Raw genomic sequence first — 17,588 nt, forward strand, 5'->3', positions numbered from 1 at the left:
TCTGTTAAATGCTTGTCAGTAGCTTAAGGCACTTTCAGAGGAAAGTGATTTTCTCTGAAAGGACAGCATTTAGAAAGTGAAGCAACACTCCATTCACTATACAGAGTGAATTCAAGTGTTGTAACAGACAGCTTCTCTTTCATAGAACCACATTTGATATTCCTGTGAATGCTTGTAAGTAGCTTAAGGCACTTTCAAAGGAAAGTGATTTTCTCTGAAAGGACAGCATTTAGAAAGTGAAGCAACACTCCATTCACTACGTCCAGTGAATTGAAATGTTGGAACACACTTCTTCTCTTTCAGAGAAACGGATGTGAGTTTCTTCTGAATGCTTGTAAGTAGCTTAAGGCACTTTCAAAGCAAAGTGATTTTCTCTAAAAGGAGAGCATATAGAAAGTGAAGCAACACTCCATTCACTTCGCACAGTGAATTGTAATGTTGGAACAAACTGCTTCTCTTTCAGAAAAATGCGTGTGAGTTTCTTGTGAATGCTTGGAAGTAGCTTAAGGCACTTTCAAAGGAAAGTGATTTTCTCTGAAAGGACAGCATTTAGAAAGTGAAGCAACACTCCATTCACTTCGCACAGTGAATTGAAGTGTTGGAACAGACAGCTTCTCTTTCATAGAAACGCATTTGAGTTTCCTGTGAATGTGTGTAAGCAGCTTAAGGCACTTTCAAAGGAAAGTGATTTTCTCTGAAAGGACAGCATTTAGAAAGTGAAGCAACACTCCATTCACTTCACACAGTGAATTGAAGTGTTGGAACAGACTGCTTCTCTTTCAGAGAAACGCATGTGAATTTCTATTGAATGCTTGGAAGTAGCTTAAGGCACTTTCAAAGGAAAGTGATTTTCTCTGAAATGACAGCATTTAGAAAGTGAAGCAACACTCCATTCACTACGCACAGTAAATTGAAGTGTTGGAACCGACTCCTTCTCTTTCAGAAAAATGCATGTGAGTTTCTTGTGAATGCTTGTAAGTAGCTTAAGACACTTTCAAAGGAAAGTGATTTTCTCTGAAAGGACAGCATTTAGAAAGTGAAGCAACACTCCATTCACTTCGCACAGTGAATTGAAGTGTTGGAACAGACTGCTTCTTTTTCAGAGAAACACATGTGAATTTCTATTGAATGCTTGTAAGTAGCTTAAGGCATTTTCAAAGGAAAGTGATTTTCTCTTAAAGGACAGCATTTAGAAAGTGGAGCAACACTCCATTCACTTCGCATAGTGAATTGAAGTGTTGGAACAGACTGCTTCTCTTTCAGTGAAATGCATGTGAATTTCTGTTGAATGCTGTAAGTAGCTTAAGGCACTTTCAAAGGAAAGTGATTTTCTCTGAAAGGACAGCATTTAGAAAGTGAAGCAACACTCTATTCACTACGCACAGTGAATTGAAGTGTTGGAACAGACTGCTTCTCTTTCAGAAAAATGCATGTGAGTTTCTTGTGAATGCTTGTAAGTAGCTTAAGGCAATTTCAAAAAAAAGTGATTTTCTCTGAAAGGACAGCATTTAGAAATTGAAGGAACACTCCATTCACTTCGCACAGTGAATTGAAGTGTTGGAACAGACTGCTTCTCTTTCAGTGAAACGCATTAGAGTTTCCTGTGAATGTGTGTAAGTAGCTTAAGGCACTTTCAAAGGAAAGTGATTTTCTCTGAAAGGACAGCATTTAGAAAGTGAAGGAACACTCCATTCACTTCGCACAGTGAATTGAAGTGTTGGAACAGACTTCTTCTCTTTCAGAGAAACGCATGTGAATTTCTGTGGAATGTGTGTAAGTAGCTTAAGGCACTTTCAAAGGAAAGTGATTTTCTCTGAAAGGACAGCATTTAGAAAATGAAACAACACTCCATTCACTTCGCACAGTGAATTGAAGTGTTGGAACAGACCATTTCTCTTTCAGAGAAACAGATATGAGTTTTTTGTGAATGTTTGTAAGTAGCTTAAGGTACTTTCAAAGGAAAGTGATTTTCTCTGAAAGGACAGCATTTAGAAAGTGAAGCAACACTCCATTCACTTCACACAGTGAATTGAAGTGTTGGAACAGACTGCTTCTCTTTCAGAGAAACGCATGTGAATTTCTATTGAATGCTTGGAAGTAGCTTAAGGCACTTTCAAAGGAAAGTGATTTTCTCTGAAATGACAGCATTTAGAAAGTGAAGCAACACTCCATTCACTACGCACAGTAAATTGAAGTGTTGGAACCGACTCCTTCTCTTTCAGAAAAATGCATGTGAGTTTCTTGTGAATGCTTGTAAGTAGCTTAAGACACTTTCAAAGGAAAGTGATTTTCTCTGAAAGGACAGCATTTAGAAAGTGAAGCAACACTCCATTCACTTCGCACAGTGAATTGAAGTGTTGGAACAGACTGCTTCTCTTTCAGAGAAACGCATGTGAATTTCTATTGAATGCTTGTAACTAGCTTAAGGCACTTTCAAAGGAAAGTGATTTTCTCTGAAAGGACAGCATTTTGAAAGTGAAGCAACACTCCATTCACTACGCACAGTGCATTGAAGTGTTGGAACAGACTGCTTCTCTTTCAGAAAAATGCATGTGAGTTTCTTGTGAATGCTTGTAAGTAGCTTAAGGCACTTTCAAAGGAAAGTGATTTTCTCTGAAAGGACAGCATTTAGAAAGTGAAGCAACACTCCATTCACTTCGCACAGTGAATTGAAGTGTTGGACCAGACAGCTTCTCTTTCATAGAAACGCATTTGAGTTTCCTGTGAATGTGTGTAAGCAGCTTAAGGCACTTTCAAAGGAAAGTGATTTTCTCTGAAAGGACAGCATTTAGAAAGTGAAGCAACACTCCATTCACTACGCACAGTGAACTGAAGTTTTGGAACAGACTGCTTCTTTTTCAGAGAAACGCATGTGAATTTCTGTTAAATGCTTGTCAGTAGCTTAAGGCACTTTCAGAGGAAAGTGATTTTCTCTGAAAGGACAGCATTTAGAAAGTGAAGCAACACTCCATTCACTATACAGAGTGAATTCAAGTGTTGTAACAGACAGCTTCTCTTTCATAGAACCACATTTGATATTCCTGTGAATGCTTGTAAGTAGCTTAAGGCACTTTCAAAGGAAAGTGATTTTCTCTGAAAGGACAGCATTTAGAAAGTGAAGCAACACTCCATTCACTACGTCCAGTGAATTGAAATGTTGGAACACACTTCTTCTCTTTCAGAGAAACGGATGTGAGTTTCTTCTGAATGCTTGTAAGTAGCTTAAGGCACTTTCAAAGCAAAGTGATTTTCTCTAAAAGGAGAGCATATAGAAAGTGAAGCAACACTCCATTCACTTCGCACAGTGAATTGTAATGTTGGAACAAACTGCTTCTCTTTCAGAAAAATGCGTGTGAGTTTCTTGTGAATGCTTGGAAGTAGCTTAAGGCACTTTCAAAGGAAAGTGATTTTCTCTGAAAGGACAGCATTTAGAAAGTGAAGCAACACTCCATTCACTTCGCACAGTGAATTGAAGTGTTGGAACAGACAGCTTCTCTTTCATAGAAACGCATTTGAGTTTCCTGTGAATGTGTGTAAGCAGCTTAAGGCACTTTCAAAGGAAAGTGATTTTCTCTGAAAGGACAGCATTTAGAAAGTGAAGCAACACTCCATTCACTTCACACAGTGAATTGAAGTGTTGGAACAGACTGCTTCTCTTTCAGAGAAACGCATGTGAATTTCTATTGAATGCTTGGAAGTAGCTTAAGGCACTTTCAAAGGAAAGTGATTTTCTCTGAAATGACAGCATTTAGAAAGTGAAGCAACACTCCATTCACTACGCACAGTAAATTGAAGTGTTGGAACCGACTCCTTCTCTTTCAGAAAAATGCATGTGAGTTTCTTGTGAATGCTTGTAAGTAGCTTAAGACACTTTCAAAGGAAAGTGATTTTCTCTGAAAGGACAGCATTTAGAAAGTGAAGCAACACTCCATTCACTTCGCACAGTGAATTGAAGTGTTGGAACAGACTGCTTCTTTTTCAGAGAAACACATGTGAATTTCTATTGAATGCTTGTAAGTAGCTTAAGGCATTTTCAAAGGAAAGTGATTTTCTCTTAAAGGACAGCATTTAGAAAGTGGAGCAACACTCCATTCACTTCGCATAGTGAATTGAAGTGTTGGAACAGACTGCTTCTCTTTCAGTGAAATGCATGTGAATTTCTGTTGAATGCTGTAAGTAGCTTAAGGCACTTTCAAAGGAAAGTGATTTTCTCTGAAAGGACAGCATTTAGAAAGTGAAGCAACACTCTATTCACTACGCACAGTGAATTGAAGTGTTGGAACAGACTGCTTCTCTTTCAGAAAAATGCATGTGAGTTTCTTGTGAATGCTTGTAAGTAGCTTAAGGCAATTTCAAAAAAAAGTGATTTTCTCTGAAAGGACAGCATTTAGAAATTGAAGGAACACTCCATTCACTTCGCACAGTGAATTGAAGTGTTGGAACAGACTGCTTCTCTTTCAGTGAAACGCATTAGAGTTTCCTGTGAATGTGTGTAAGTAGCTTAAGGCACTTTCAAAGGAAAGTGATTTTCTCTGAAAGGACAGCATTTAGAAAGTGAAGGAACACTCCATTCACTTCGCACAGTGAATTGAAGTGTTGGAACAGACTTCTTCTCTTTCAGAGAAACGCATGTGAATTTCTGTGGAATGTGTGTAAGTAGCTTAAGGCACTTTCAAAGGAAAGTGATTTTCTCTGAAAGGACAGCATTTAGAAAATGAAACAACACTCCATTCACTTCGCACAGTGAATTGAAGTGTTGGAACAGACCATTTCTCTTTCAGAGAAACAGATATGAGTTTTTTGTGAATGTTTGTAAGTAGCTTAAGGTACTTTCAAAGGAAAGTGATTTTCTCTGAAAGGACAGCATTTAGAAAGTGAAGCAACACTCCATTCACTTCACACAGTGAATTGAAGTGTTGGAACAGACTGCTTCTCTTTCAGAGAAACGCATGTGAATTTCTATTGAATGCTTGGAAGTAGCTTAAGGCACTTTCAAAGGAAAGTGATTTTCTCTGAAATGACAGCATTTAGAAAGTGAAGCAACACTCCATTCACTACGCACAGTAAATTGAAGTGTTGGAACCGACTCCTTCTCTTTCAGAAAAATGCATGTGAGTTTCTTGTGAATGCTTGTAAGTAGCTTAAGACACTTTCAAAGGAAAGTGATTTTCTCTGAAAGGACAGCATTTAGAAAGTGAAGCAACACTCCATTCACTTCGCACAGTGAATTGAAGTGTTGGAACAGACTGCTTCTCTTTCAGAGAAACGCATGTGAATTTCTATTGAATGCTTGTAACTAGCTTAAGGCACTTTCAAAGGAAAGTGATTTTCTCTGAAAGGACAGCATTTTGAAAGTGAAGCAACACTCCATTCACTACGCACAGTGAATTGAAGTGTTGGAACAGACTGCTTCTCTTTCAGAAAAATGCATGTGAGTTTCTTGTGAATGCTTGTAAGTAGCTTAAGGCACGTTCAAAGGAAAGTGATTTTCTCTGAAAGGACAGCATTTAGAAAGTGAAGCAACACTCCATTCACTTCGCACAGTGAATTGAAGTGTTGGAACAGACAGCTTCTCTTTCATAGAAACGCATTTGAGTTTCCTGTGAATGTGTGTAAGCAGCTTAAGGCACTTTCAAAGGAAAGTGATTTTCTCTGAAAGGACAGCATTTAGAAAGTGAAGCAACACTCCATTCACTACGCACAGTGAACTGAAGTTTTGGAACAGACTGCTTCTTTTTCAGAGAAACGCATGTGAATTTCTGTTAAATGCTTGTCAGTAGCTTAAGGCACTTTCAGAGGAAAGTGATTTTCTCTGAAAGGACAGCATTTAGAAAGTGAAGCAACACTCCATTCACTATACAGAGTGAATTCAAGTGTTGTAACAGACAGCTTCTCTTTCATAGAACCACATTTGATATTCCTGTGAATGCTTGTAAGTAGCTTAAGGCACTTTCAAAGGAAAGTGATTTTCTCTGAAAGGACAGCATTTAGAAAGTGAAGCAACACTCCATTCACTACGTCCAGTGAATTGAAATGTTGGAACACACTTCTTCTCTTTCAGAGAAACGGATGTGAGTTTCTTCTGAATGCTTGTAAGTAGCTTAAGGCACTTTCAAAGCAAAGTGATTTTCTCTAAAAGGAGAGCATATAGAAAGTGAAGCAACACTCCATTCACTTCGCACAGTGAATTGTAATGTTGGAACAAACTGCTTCTCTTTCAGAAAAATGCGTGTGAGTTTCTTGTGAATGCTTGGAAGTAGCTTAAGGCACTTTCAAAGGAAAGTGATTTTCTCTGAAAGGACAGCATTTAGAAAGTGAAGCAACACTCCATTCACTTCGCACAGTGAATTGAAGTGTTGGAACAGACAGCTTCTCTTTCATACAAACGCATTTGAGTTTCCTGTGAATGTGTGTAAGCAGCTTAAGGCACTTTCAAAGGAAAGTGATTTTCTCTGAAAGGACAGCATTTAGAAAGTGAAGCAACACTCCATTCACTTCACACAGTGAATTGAAGTGTTGGAACAGACTGCTTCTCTTTCAGAGAAACGCATGTGAATTTCTATTGAATGCTTGGAAGTAGCTTAAGGCACTTTCAAAGGAAAGTGATTTTCTCTGAAATGACAGCATTTAGAAAGTGAAGCAACACTCCATTCACTACGCACAGTAAATTGAAGTGTTGGAACCGACTCCTTCTCTTTCAGAAAAATGCATGTGAGTTTCTTGTGAATGCTTGTAAGTAGCTTAAGACACTTTCAAAGGAAAGTGATTTTCTCTGAAAGGACAGCATTTAGAAAGTGAAGCAACACTCCATTCACTTCGCACAGTGAATTGAAGTGTTGGAACAGACTGCTTCTTTTTCAGAGAAACACATGTGAATTTCTATTGAATGCTTGTAAGTAGCTTAAGGCATTTTCAAAGGAAAGTGATTTTCTCTTAAAGGACAGCATTTAGAAAGTGGAGCAACACTCCATTCACTTCGCATAGTGAATTGAAGTGTTGGAACAGACTGCTTCTCTTTCAGTGAAATGCATGTGAATTTCTGTTGAATGCTGTAAGTAGCTTAAGGCACTTTCAAAGGAAAGTGATTTTCTCTGAAAGGACAGCATTTAGAAAGTGAAGCAACACTCTATTCACTACGCACAGTGAATTGAAGTGTTGGAACAGACTGCTTCTCTTTCAGAAAAATGCATGTGAGTTTCTTGTGAATGCTTGTAAGTAGCTTAAGGCAATTTCAAAAAAAAGTGATTTTCTCTGAAAGGACAGCATTTAGAAATTGAAGGAACACTCCATTCACTTCGCACAGTGAATTGAAGTGTTGGAACAGACTGCTTCTCTTTCAGTGAAACGCATTAGAGTTTCCTGTGAATGTGTGTAAGTAGCTTAAGGCACTTTCAAAGGAAAGTGATTTTCTCTGAAAGGACAGCATTTAGAAAGTGAAGGAACACTCCATTCACTTCGCACAGTGAATTGAAGTGTTGGAACAGACTTCTTCTCTTTCAGAGAAACGCATGTGAATTTCTGTGGAATGTGTGTAAGTAGCTTAAGGCACTTTCAAAGGAAAGTGATTTTCTCTGAAAGGACAGCATTTAGAAAATGAAACAACACTCCATTCACTTCGCACAGTGAATTGAAGTGTTGGAACAGACCATTTCTCTTTCAGAGAAACAGATATGAGTTTTTTGTGAATGTTTGTAAGTAGCTTAAGGTACTTTCAAAGGAAAGTGATTTTCTCTGAAAGGACAGCATTTAGAAAGTGAAGCAACACTCCATTCACTTCACACAGTGAATTGAAGTGTTGGAACAGACTGCTTCTCTTTCAGAGAAACGCATGTGAATTTCTATTGAATGCTTGGAAGTAGCTTAAGGCACTTTCAAAGGAAAGTGATTTTCTCTGAAATGACAGCATTTAGAAAGTGAAGCAACACTCCATTCACTACGCACAGTAAATTGAAGTGTTGGAACCGACTCCTTCTCTTTCAGAAAAATGCATGTGTGTTTCTTGTGAATGCTTGTAAGTAGCTTAAGACACTTTCAAAGGAAAGTGATTTTCTCTGAAAGGACAGCATTTAGAAAGTGAAGCAACACTCCATTCACTTCGCACAGTGAATTGAAGTGTTGGAACAGACTGCTTCTCTTTCAGAGAAACGCATGTGAATTTCTATTGAATGCTTGTAACTAGCTTAAGGCACTTTCAAAGGAAAGTGATTTTCTCTGAAAGGACAGCATTTTGAAAGTGAAGCAACACTCCATTCACTACGCACAGTGAATTGAAGTGTTGGAACAGACTGCTTCTCTTTCAGAAAAATGCATGTGAGTTTCTTGTGAATGCTTGTAAGTAGCTTAAGGCACTTTCAAAGGAAAGTGATTTTCTCTGAAAGGACAGCATTTAGAAAGTGAAGCAACACTCCATTCACTTCGCACAGTGAATTGAAGTGTTGGAACAGACAGCTTCTCTTTCATAGAAACGCATTTGAGTTTCCTGTGAATGTGTGTAAGCAGCTTAAGGCACTTTCAAAGGAAAGTGATTTTCTCTGAAAGGACAGCATTTAGAAAGTGAAGCAACACTCCATTCACTACGCACAGTGAACTGAAGTTTTGGAACAGACTGCTTCTTTTTCAGAGAAACGCATGTGAATTTCTGTTAAATGCTTGTCAGTAGCTTAAGGCACTTTCAGAGGAAAGTGATTTTCTCTGAAAGGACAGCATTTAGAAAGTGAAGCAACACTCCATTCACTATACAGAGTGAATTCAAGTGTTGTAACAGACAGCTTCTCTTTCATAGAACCACATTTGATATTCCTGTGAATGCTTGTAAGTAGCTTAAGGCACTTTCAAAGGAAAGTGATTTTCTCTGAAAGGACAGCATTTAGAAAGTGAAGCAACACTCCATTCACTACGTCCAGTGAATTGAAATGTTGGAACACACTTCTTCTCTTTCAGAGAAACGGATGTGAGTTTCTTCTGAATGCTTGTAAGTAGCTTAAGGCACTTTCAAAGCAAAGTGATTTTCTCTAAAAGGAGAGCATATAGAAAGTGAAGCAACACTCCATTCACTTCGCACAGTGAATTGTAATGTTGGAACAAACTGCTTCTCTTTCAGAAAAATGCGTGTGAGTTTCTTGTGAATGCTTGGAAGTAGCTTAAGGCACTTTCAAAGGAAAGTGATTTTCTCTGAAAGGACAGCATTTAGAAAGTGAAGCAACACTCCATTCACTTCGCACAGTGAATTGAAGTGTTGGAACAGACAGCTTCTCTTTCATAGAAACGCATTTGAGTTTCCTGTGAATGTGTGTAAGCAGCTTAAGGCACTTTCAAAGGAAAGTGATTTTCTCTGAAAGGACAGCATTTAGAAAGTGAAGCAACACTCCATTCACTTCACACAGTGAATTGAAGTGTTGGAACAGACTGCTTCTCTTTCAGAGAAACGCATGTGAATTTCTATTGAATGCTTGGAAGTAGCTTAAGGCACTTTCAAAGGAAAGTGATTTTCTCTGAAATGACAGCATTTAGAAAGTGAAGCAACACTCCATTCACTACGCACAGTAAATTGAAGTGTTGGAACCGACTCCTTCTCTTTCAGAAAAATGCATGTGAGTTTCTTGTGAATGCTTGTAAGTAGCTTAAGACACTTTCAAAGGAAAGTGATTTTCTCTGAAAGGACAGCATTTAGAAAGTGAAGCAACACTCCATTCACTTCGCACAGTGAATTGAAGTGTTGGAACAGACTGCTTCTTTTTCAGAGAAACACATGTGAATTTCTATTGAATGCTTGTAAGTAGCTTAAGGCATTTTCAAAGGAAAGTGATTTTCTCTTAAAGGACAGCATTTAGAAAGTGGAGCAACACTCCATTCACTTCGCATAGTGAATTGAAGTGTTGGAACAGACTGCTTCTCTTTCAGTGAAATGCATGTGAATTTCTGTTGAATGCTGTAAGTAGCTTAAGGCACTTTCAAAGGAAAGTGATTTTCTCTGAAAGGACAGCATTTAGAAAGTGAAGCAACACTCTATTCACTACGCACAGTGAATTGAAGTGTTGGAACAGACTGCTTCTCTTTCAGAAAAATGCATGTGAGTTTCTTGTGAATGCTTGTAAGTAGCTTAAGGCAATTTCAAAAAAAAGTGATTTTCTCTGAAAGGACAGCATTTAGAAATTGAAGGAACACTCCATTCACTTCGCACAGTGAATTGAAGTGTTGGAACAGACTGCTTCTCTTTCAGTGAAACGCATTAGAGTTTCCTGTGAATGTGTGTAAGTAGCTTAAGGCACTTTCAAAGGAAAGTGATTTTCTCTGAAAGGACAGCATTTAGAAAGTGAAGGAACACTCCATTCACTTCGCACAGTGAATTGAAGTGTTGGAACAGACTTCTTCTCTTTCAGAGAAACGCATGTGAATTTCTGTGGAATGTGTGTAAGTAGCTTAAGGCACTTTCAAAGGAAAGTGATTTTCTCTGAAAGGACAGCATTTAGAAAATGAAACAACACTCCATTCACTTCGCACAGTGAATTGAAGTGTTGGAACAGACCATTTCTCTTTCAGAGAAACAGATATGAGTTTTTTGTGAATGTTTGTAAGTAGCTTAAGGTACTTTCAAAGGAAAGTGATTTTCTCTGAAAGGACAGCATTTAGAAAGTGAAGCAACACTCCATTCACTTCACACAGTGAATTGAAGTGTTGGAACAGACTGCTTCTCTTTCAGAGAAACGCATGTGAATTTCTATTGAATGCTTGGAAGTAGCTTAAGGCACTTTCAAAGGAAAGTGATTTTCTCTGAAATGACAGCATTTAGAAAGTGAAGCAACACTCCATTCACTACGCACAGTAAATTGAAGTGTTGGAACCGACTCCTTCTCTTTCAGAAAAATGCATGTGAGTTTCTTGTGAATGCTTGTAAGTAGCTTAAGACACTTTCAAAGGAAAGTGATTTTCTCTGAAAGGACAGCATTTAGAAAGTGAAGCAACACTCCATTCACTTCGCACAGTGAATTGAAGTGTTGGAACAGACTGCTTCTCTTTCAGAGAAACGCATGTGAATTTCTATTGAATGCTTGTAACTAGCTTAAGGCACTTTCAAAGGAAAGTGATTTTCTCTGAAAGGACAGCATTTTGAAAGTGAAGCAACACTCCATTCACTACGCACAGTGAATTGAAGTGTTGGAACAGACTGCTTCTCTTTCAGAAAAATGCATGTGAGTTTCTTGTGAATGCTTGTAAGTAGCTTAAGGCACTTTCAAAGGAAAGTGATTTTCTCTGAAAGGACAGCATTTAGAAAGTGAAGCAACACTCCATTCACTTCGCACAGTGAATTGAAGTGTTGGAACAGACAGCTTCTCTTTCATAGAAACGCATTTGAGTTTCCTGTGAATGTGTGTAAGCAGCTTAAGGCACTTTCAAAGGAAAGTTATTTTCTCTGAAAGGACAGCATTTAGAAAGTGAAGCAACACTCCATTCACTACGCACAGTGAACTGAAGTTTTGGAACAGACTGCTTCTTTTTCAGAGAAACGCATGTGAATTTCTGTTAAATGCTTGTCAGTAGCTTAAGGCACTTTCAGAGGAAAGTGATTTTCTCTGAAAGGACAGCATTTAGAAAGTGAAGCAACACTCCATTCACTATACAGAGTGAATTCAAGTGTTGTAACAGACAGCTTCTCTTTCATAGAACCACATTTGATATTCCTGTGAATGCTTGTAAGTAGCTTAAGGCACTTTCAAAGGAAAGTGATTTTCTCTGAAAGGACAGCATTTAGAAAGTGAAGCAACACTCCATTCACTACGTCCAGTGAATTGAAATGTTGGAACACACTTCTTCTCTTTCAGAGAAACGGATGTGAGTTTCTTCTGAATGCTTGTAAGTAGCTTAAGGCACTTTCAAAGCAAAGTGATTTTCTCTAAAAGGAGAGCATATAGAAAGTGAAGCAACACTCCATTCACTTCGCACAGTGAATTGTAATGTTGGAACAAACTGCTTCTCTTTCAGAAAAATGCGTGTGAGTTTCTTGTGAATGCTTGTAAGTAGCTTAAGGCACTTTCAAAGGAAAGTGATTTTCTCTGAAAGGACAGCATTTAGAAAGTGAAGCAACACTCCATTCACTTCGCACAGTGAATTGAAGTGTTGGAACAGACAGCTTCTCTTTCATAGAAACGCATTTGAGTTTCCTGTGAATGTGTGTAAGCAGCTTAAGGCACTTTCAAAGGAAAGTGATTTTCTCTGAAAGGACAGCATTTAGAAAGTGAAGCAACACTCCATTCACTACGCACAGTGAACTGAAGTGTTGGAACAGACTGCTTCTTTTTCAGAGAAACGCATGTGAATTTCTGTTAAATGCTTGTCAGTAGCTTAAGGCACTTTCAGAGGAAAGTGATTTTCTCTGAAAGGACAGCATTTAGAAAGTGAAGCAACACTCCATTCACTATACAGAGTGAATTCAAGTGTTGTAACAGACAGCTTCTCTTTCATAGAACCACATTTGATATTCCTGTGAATGCTTGTAAGTAGCTTAAGGCACTTTCAAAGGAAAGTGATTTTCTCTGAAAGGACAGCATTTAGGAAGTGAAGCAACACTCCATTCACTACGTCCAGTGAATTGAAATGTTGGAACACACTTCTTCTCTTTCAGAGAAACGGATGTGAGTTTCTTCTGAATGCTTGTAAGTAGCTTAAGGCACTTTCAAAGCAAAGTGATTTTCTCTAAAAGGAGAGCACATAGAAAGTGAAGCAACACTCCATTCACTTCGCACAGTGAATTGTAATGTTGGAACAAACTGCTGCTCTTTCAGAAAAATGCGTGTGAGTTTCTTGTGAATGCTTGTAAGTAGCTTAAGGCACTTTCAAAGGAAAGTGATTTTCTCTGAAAGGACAGCATTTAGAAAGTGAAGCAACACTCCATTCACTTCGCACAGTGAATTGAAGTGTTGGAACAGACTGCTTCTCTTTCATAGAAACGCATGTGAATTTCTATTGAATGCTTGTAAGTAGCTTAAGGCACTTTCAAAGGAAAGTGATTTTCTCTGAAAGGACAGCATTTAGAAAGTGAAGCAACACTCCATTCACTTCGCACAGTGAATTGAAGTGTTGGAACAGACCGCTTCTCTTTCGTAGAAACGCATTTGAGTTTCCTGTGAATGTGTGTAAGTAGCTTAAGGCACTTTCAAAGGAAAGTGATTTTCTCTGAAAGGACAGCATTTAGAAAGTGAAACAACACTCCATTCACTTCGCACAGTGAATTGAAGAGTTGGAAAAGACTTCTTCTCTTTCAGAGAAACGCATGTGAATTTCTGTGGAATGCTTGTAAGTGGCTTAAGGCACTTTCAAGGAAAGTGATTTTCTCTGAAAGGACAGCATTTAGAAAGTGAAACAACACTCCATTCACTCCGCACAGTGAATTGAAGTGTTGGAACAGACCACTTCTCTTTCAGAGAAACAGATATGAGTTTTTTGTGAATGCTTGTAAGTAGCTTAAGGCACTTTCAAAGGAAAGTGATTTTCTCTGAAAGGACAGCATTTAGAAAGTGAAGCAACACTCCATTCACTACGCACAGTGAATTGAAGTGTTGGAACAGACCACTTCTCTTTCAGAAAAATGCATGTGAGTTTCTTGTGAATGCTTGTAAGTAGCTTAAGGCACTTTCAAAGAAAGTGATTTTCTCTGAATGGACAGCATTTAGAAAGTGAAGCAACACTCCATTCACTTCGCACAGTGAATTGAAGTGTTGGAACAGTCAGCTTCTCTTTCGTAGAAACGTATTTGAGTTTCCTGTGAATGTGTGTAAGTAGCTTAAGGCACTTTCAATGCAAAGTGATTTTCTCTGAAAGGACAGCATTTAGAAAGTGAAACAACACTCCATTCACTTCGCACAGTGAATTGAAGTGTTGGAACAGACTTCTTCTCTTTCAGAGAAACGCATGTGAATTTCTGTGGAATGCTTGTAAGTAGCTTAAGGCACTTTCAAAGGAAGGTGATTTTCTCTGAAAGGACAGCATTTAGAAAGTGAAGAAACACTCCATTCACTTCGCACAGTGAATTGAAGTGTTGGAACAGACAGCTTCTCTTTCATAGAAACGCATGTGAATTTCTATTGAATGCTTGTAAGTAGCTAAGGCACTTTGAAAAGAAAGTGATTTTCTCAGAAAGGACAGCATTTAGAAAGTGAAGCAACACTCCATTCACTACGCACAGTGAATTGAAGTGTTGGAACAGACTGCTTCTCTTTCAGAAAAATGCATGTGAATTTCTTGTGAATGCTTGTAAGTAGCTTAAGGCACTTTCAAAGTAAAGTGATTTTCTCTGAAAGGACAGCATTTAGAAAGTGAAGCAACACTCCATTCACTTCGCAAGTGAATTGAAGTGTTGGAACAGACTGCTTCTCTTTCAGTGAAACACATGTGAATTTCTGTGGAATGCTTGTAAGTAGCTTAAGGCACTTTCAAAGGAAAGTGATTTTCTCTGAAAGGACAGCATTTAGAAAGTGAAGCAACACTCCATTCACTTCGCACAGTGAATTGAAGTGTTGGAACAGACAGCTTCTCTTTCATAGAAACGCATTTGAGTTTCCTGTGAATGTGTGTAAGTAGCTTAAGGCACTTTCAAAGGAAAGTGATTTTCTCTGAAAGGACAGCATTTAGAAAGTGAAGCAACACTCCATTCACTACGCACAGTGAATTGAAGTGTTGGAACAGACTGCTTCTCTTTCAGAAAAATGCTTGTGAGATTCTTGTGAATGCTTGTAAGTAGCTTAAGGCACTTTCAAAGGAAAGTGATTTTCTCTGAAAGGACAGCATTTAGAAAGTGAAGCAACACTCCATTCACTTCGCACAGTGAATTGAAGTGTTGGAACAGACTGCTTCTCTTTCATAGAAACGCATTTGAGTTTCCTGTGAATGTGTGTAAGTAGCTTAAGGCACTTTCAAAGGAAAGTGATTTTCTCTGAAAGGAGAGCATTTAGAAAGTGAAACAACACTCCATTCACTTCGCACAGTGAATTGAAGTGTTGGAACAGACTGCTTCTCTTTCAGTGAAATGCATGTGAATTTCTGTTGAATGCTTGTAAGTAGCTTAAGGAAGTTTCAAAGGAAAGTGATTTTCTCTGAAAGGACAGCATTTAGAAAGTGAAGCAACACTCCATTCACTTCGCACAGTGAATTAAAGTGTTGGAACAGACTGCTTCTCTTTAAGTGAAACACATGTGAATTTCTGTTGAATGCTTGTAAGTAGCTTAAGGCAATTTCAAAGGAAAGTGATTTTCTCTGAAAGGACAGCATTTAGAAAGTGAAGCAACACTCCATTCACTTCGCACAGTGAATTGAAGTGTTGGAACAGACTGCTTCTCTTTCAGAAAAATGCATGTGAGTTTCTTGTGAATGCTTGTAAGTAGCTTAAGGCACTTTCAAAGGAAAGTGATTTTTTTCTGAAAGGACAGCATTTACAAAGTGAAGCAACACTCCATTCACTTCGCACAGTGAATTGAAGTGTTGGAACAGACAGCTTCTCTTTCATAGAAACGCATTGGAGTTTCCTGTGAATGTGTGTAAGTAGCTTAAGGCACTTTCAAAGAAAAGTGATTTTCTCTGAAAGGACAGCATTTAGAAAGTGAAGCAACACTCCATTCACTTCGCACAGTGAATTGAAGTGTTGGAACACAAAGCTTCTCTTTCATAGAAACGCATTTGAGTTTCCTGTGAATGTGTGTAAGTAGCTTAAGGCACTTTCAAAGGAAAGTGATTTTCTCTGAAAGGACAGCATTTAGAAAGTGAAGCAACACTCCATTCACTACGCACAGTGAATTGAAGTGTTGGAACAGACTGCTTCTCTTTCAGAAAAATGCATGTGAGTTTCTTGTAAATGCTTGTAAGTAGCTTAAGGCACTTTCAAAGGAAAGTGATTTTTTTCTGAAAGGACAGCATTTACAAAGTGAAGAAACACTCCATTCACTTCGCACAGTGAATTGAAGTGTTGGAACAGACAGCTTCTCTTTCATAGAAACGCATTTGAGTTTCCTGTGAATGTGTGTAAGTAGCTTAAGGAACTTTCAAAGGAAAGTGATTTTCTCTGAAAGGACAGCATTTAGAAAGTGAAGCAACACTCCATTCACTTCGCACAGTGAATTGAAGTGTTGGAACAGACAGCTTCTCTTTCATAGAAACGCATTTGAGTTTCCTGTGAATGTGTGTAAGTAGCTTAAGGCACTTTCAAAGGAAAGTGATTTTCTCTGAAAGGACAGCATTTAGAAAGTGAAACAACACTCCATTCACTTCGCACAGTGAATTGAAGTCTTGGAACAGACTGCTTCTCTTTCAGAGAAACGCATGTGAATTTCTGTGGAATGCTTGTAAGTAGCTTAAGGCACTTTCAAAGAAAGTGATTTTCTCAGAAAGGACAGCATTTAGAAAGTGAAGCAACACTCCATTCACTACGCACAGTGAATTGAAGTGTTGGAACAGACTGCTTCTCTTTCAGAAAAATGCATGTGAATTTCTTGTGAATGCTTGTAAGTAGCTTAAGGCACTTTCAAAGTAAAGTGATTTTCTCTGAAAGGACAGCATTTAGAAAGTGAAGCAACACTCCATTCACTTCGCACAGTGAATTGAAGTGTTGGAACAGACTGCTTCCCTTTCAGTGAAACACATGTGAATTTCTGTTGAATGCTTGTAAGTAGCTTAAGGCACTTTCAAAGGAAAGTGATTTTCTCTGAAAGGACAGCATTTAGAAAGTGAAGCAACACTCCATTCACTTCGCACAGTGAATTGAAGTTTTGGAACAGACAGCTTCTCTTTCATAGAAACGCATTTGAGTTTCCTGTGAATGTGTGTAAGTAGCTTAAGGCACTTTCAAAGGAAAGTGATTTTCTCTGAAAGGACAGCATTTAGAAAGTGAAGCAACACTCCATTCACTACGCACAGTGAATTGAAATGTTGGAACAGACTGCTTCTCTTTCAGAAAAATGCTTGTGAGTTTCTTGTGAATGCTTGTAAGTAGCTTAAGGCACTTTCAAAGGAAAGTGATTTTCTCTGAAAGGACAGCATTTAGAAAGTGAAGCAACACTCCATTCACTTCGCACAGTGAATTGAAGTGTTGGAACAGACTGCTTCTCTTTCATAGAAACGCATTTGAGTTTCCTGTGAATGTGTGTAAGTAGCTTAAGGCACTTTCAAAGGAAAGTGATTTTCTCTGAAAGGAGAGCATTTAGAAAGTGAAACAACACTCCATTCACTTCGCACAGTGAATTGAAGTGTTGGAACAGACTGCTTCTCTTTCAGTGAAATGCATGTGAATTTCTGTTGAATGCTTGTAAGTAGCTTAAGGCACTTTCAAAGGAAAGTGATTTTCTCTGAAAGGACAGCATTTAGAAAGTGAAGCAACACTCCATTCACTTCGCACAGTGAATTGAAGTGTTGGAACAGACTGCTTCTCTTTAAGTGAAACACATGTGAATTTCTGTTGAATGCTTGTAAGTAGCTTAAGGCAATTTCAAAGGAAAGTGATTTTCTCTGAAAGGACAGCATTTAGAAAGTGAAGCAACACTCCATTCACTTCGCACAGTGAATTGAAGTGTTGGAACAGACTGCTTCTCTTTCAGAAAAATGCATGT

Source organism: Myodes glareolus, unplaced genomic scaffold, assembly GCF_982192425.1.
Source record: "Myodes glareolus unplaced genomic scaffold, mMyoGla1.1 HAP1_SCAFFOLD_73, whole genome shotgun sequence".
NCBI lineage: Eukaryota > Metazoa > Chordata > Mammalia > Rodentia > Cricetidae > Myodes > Myodes glareolus.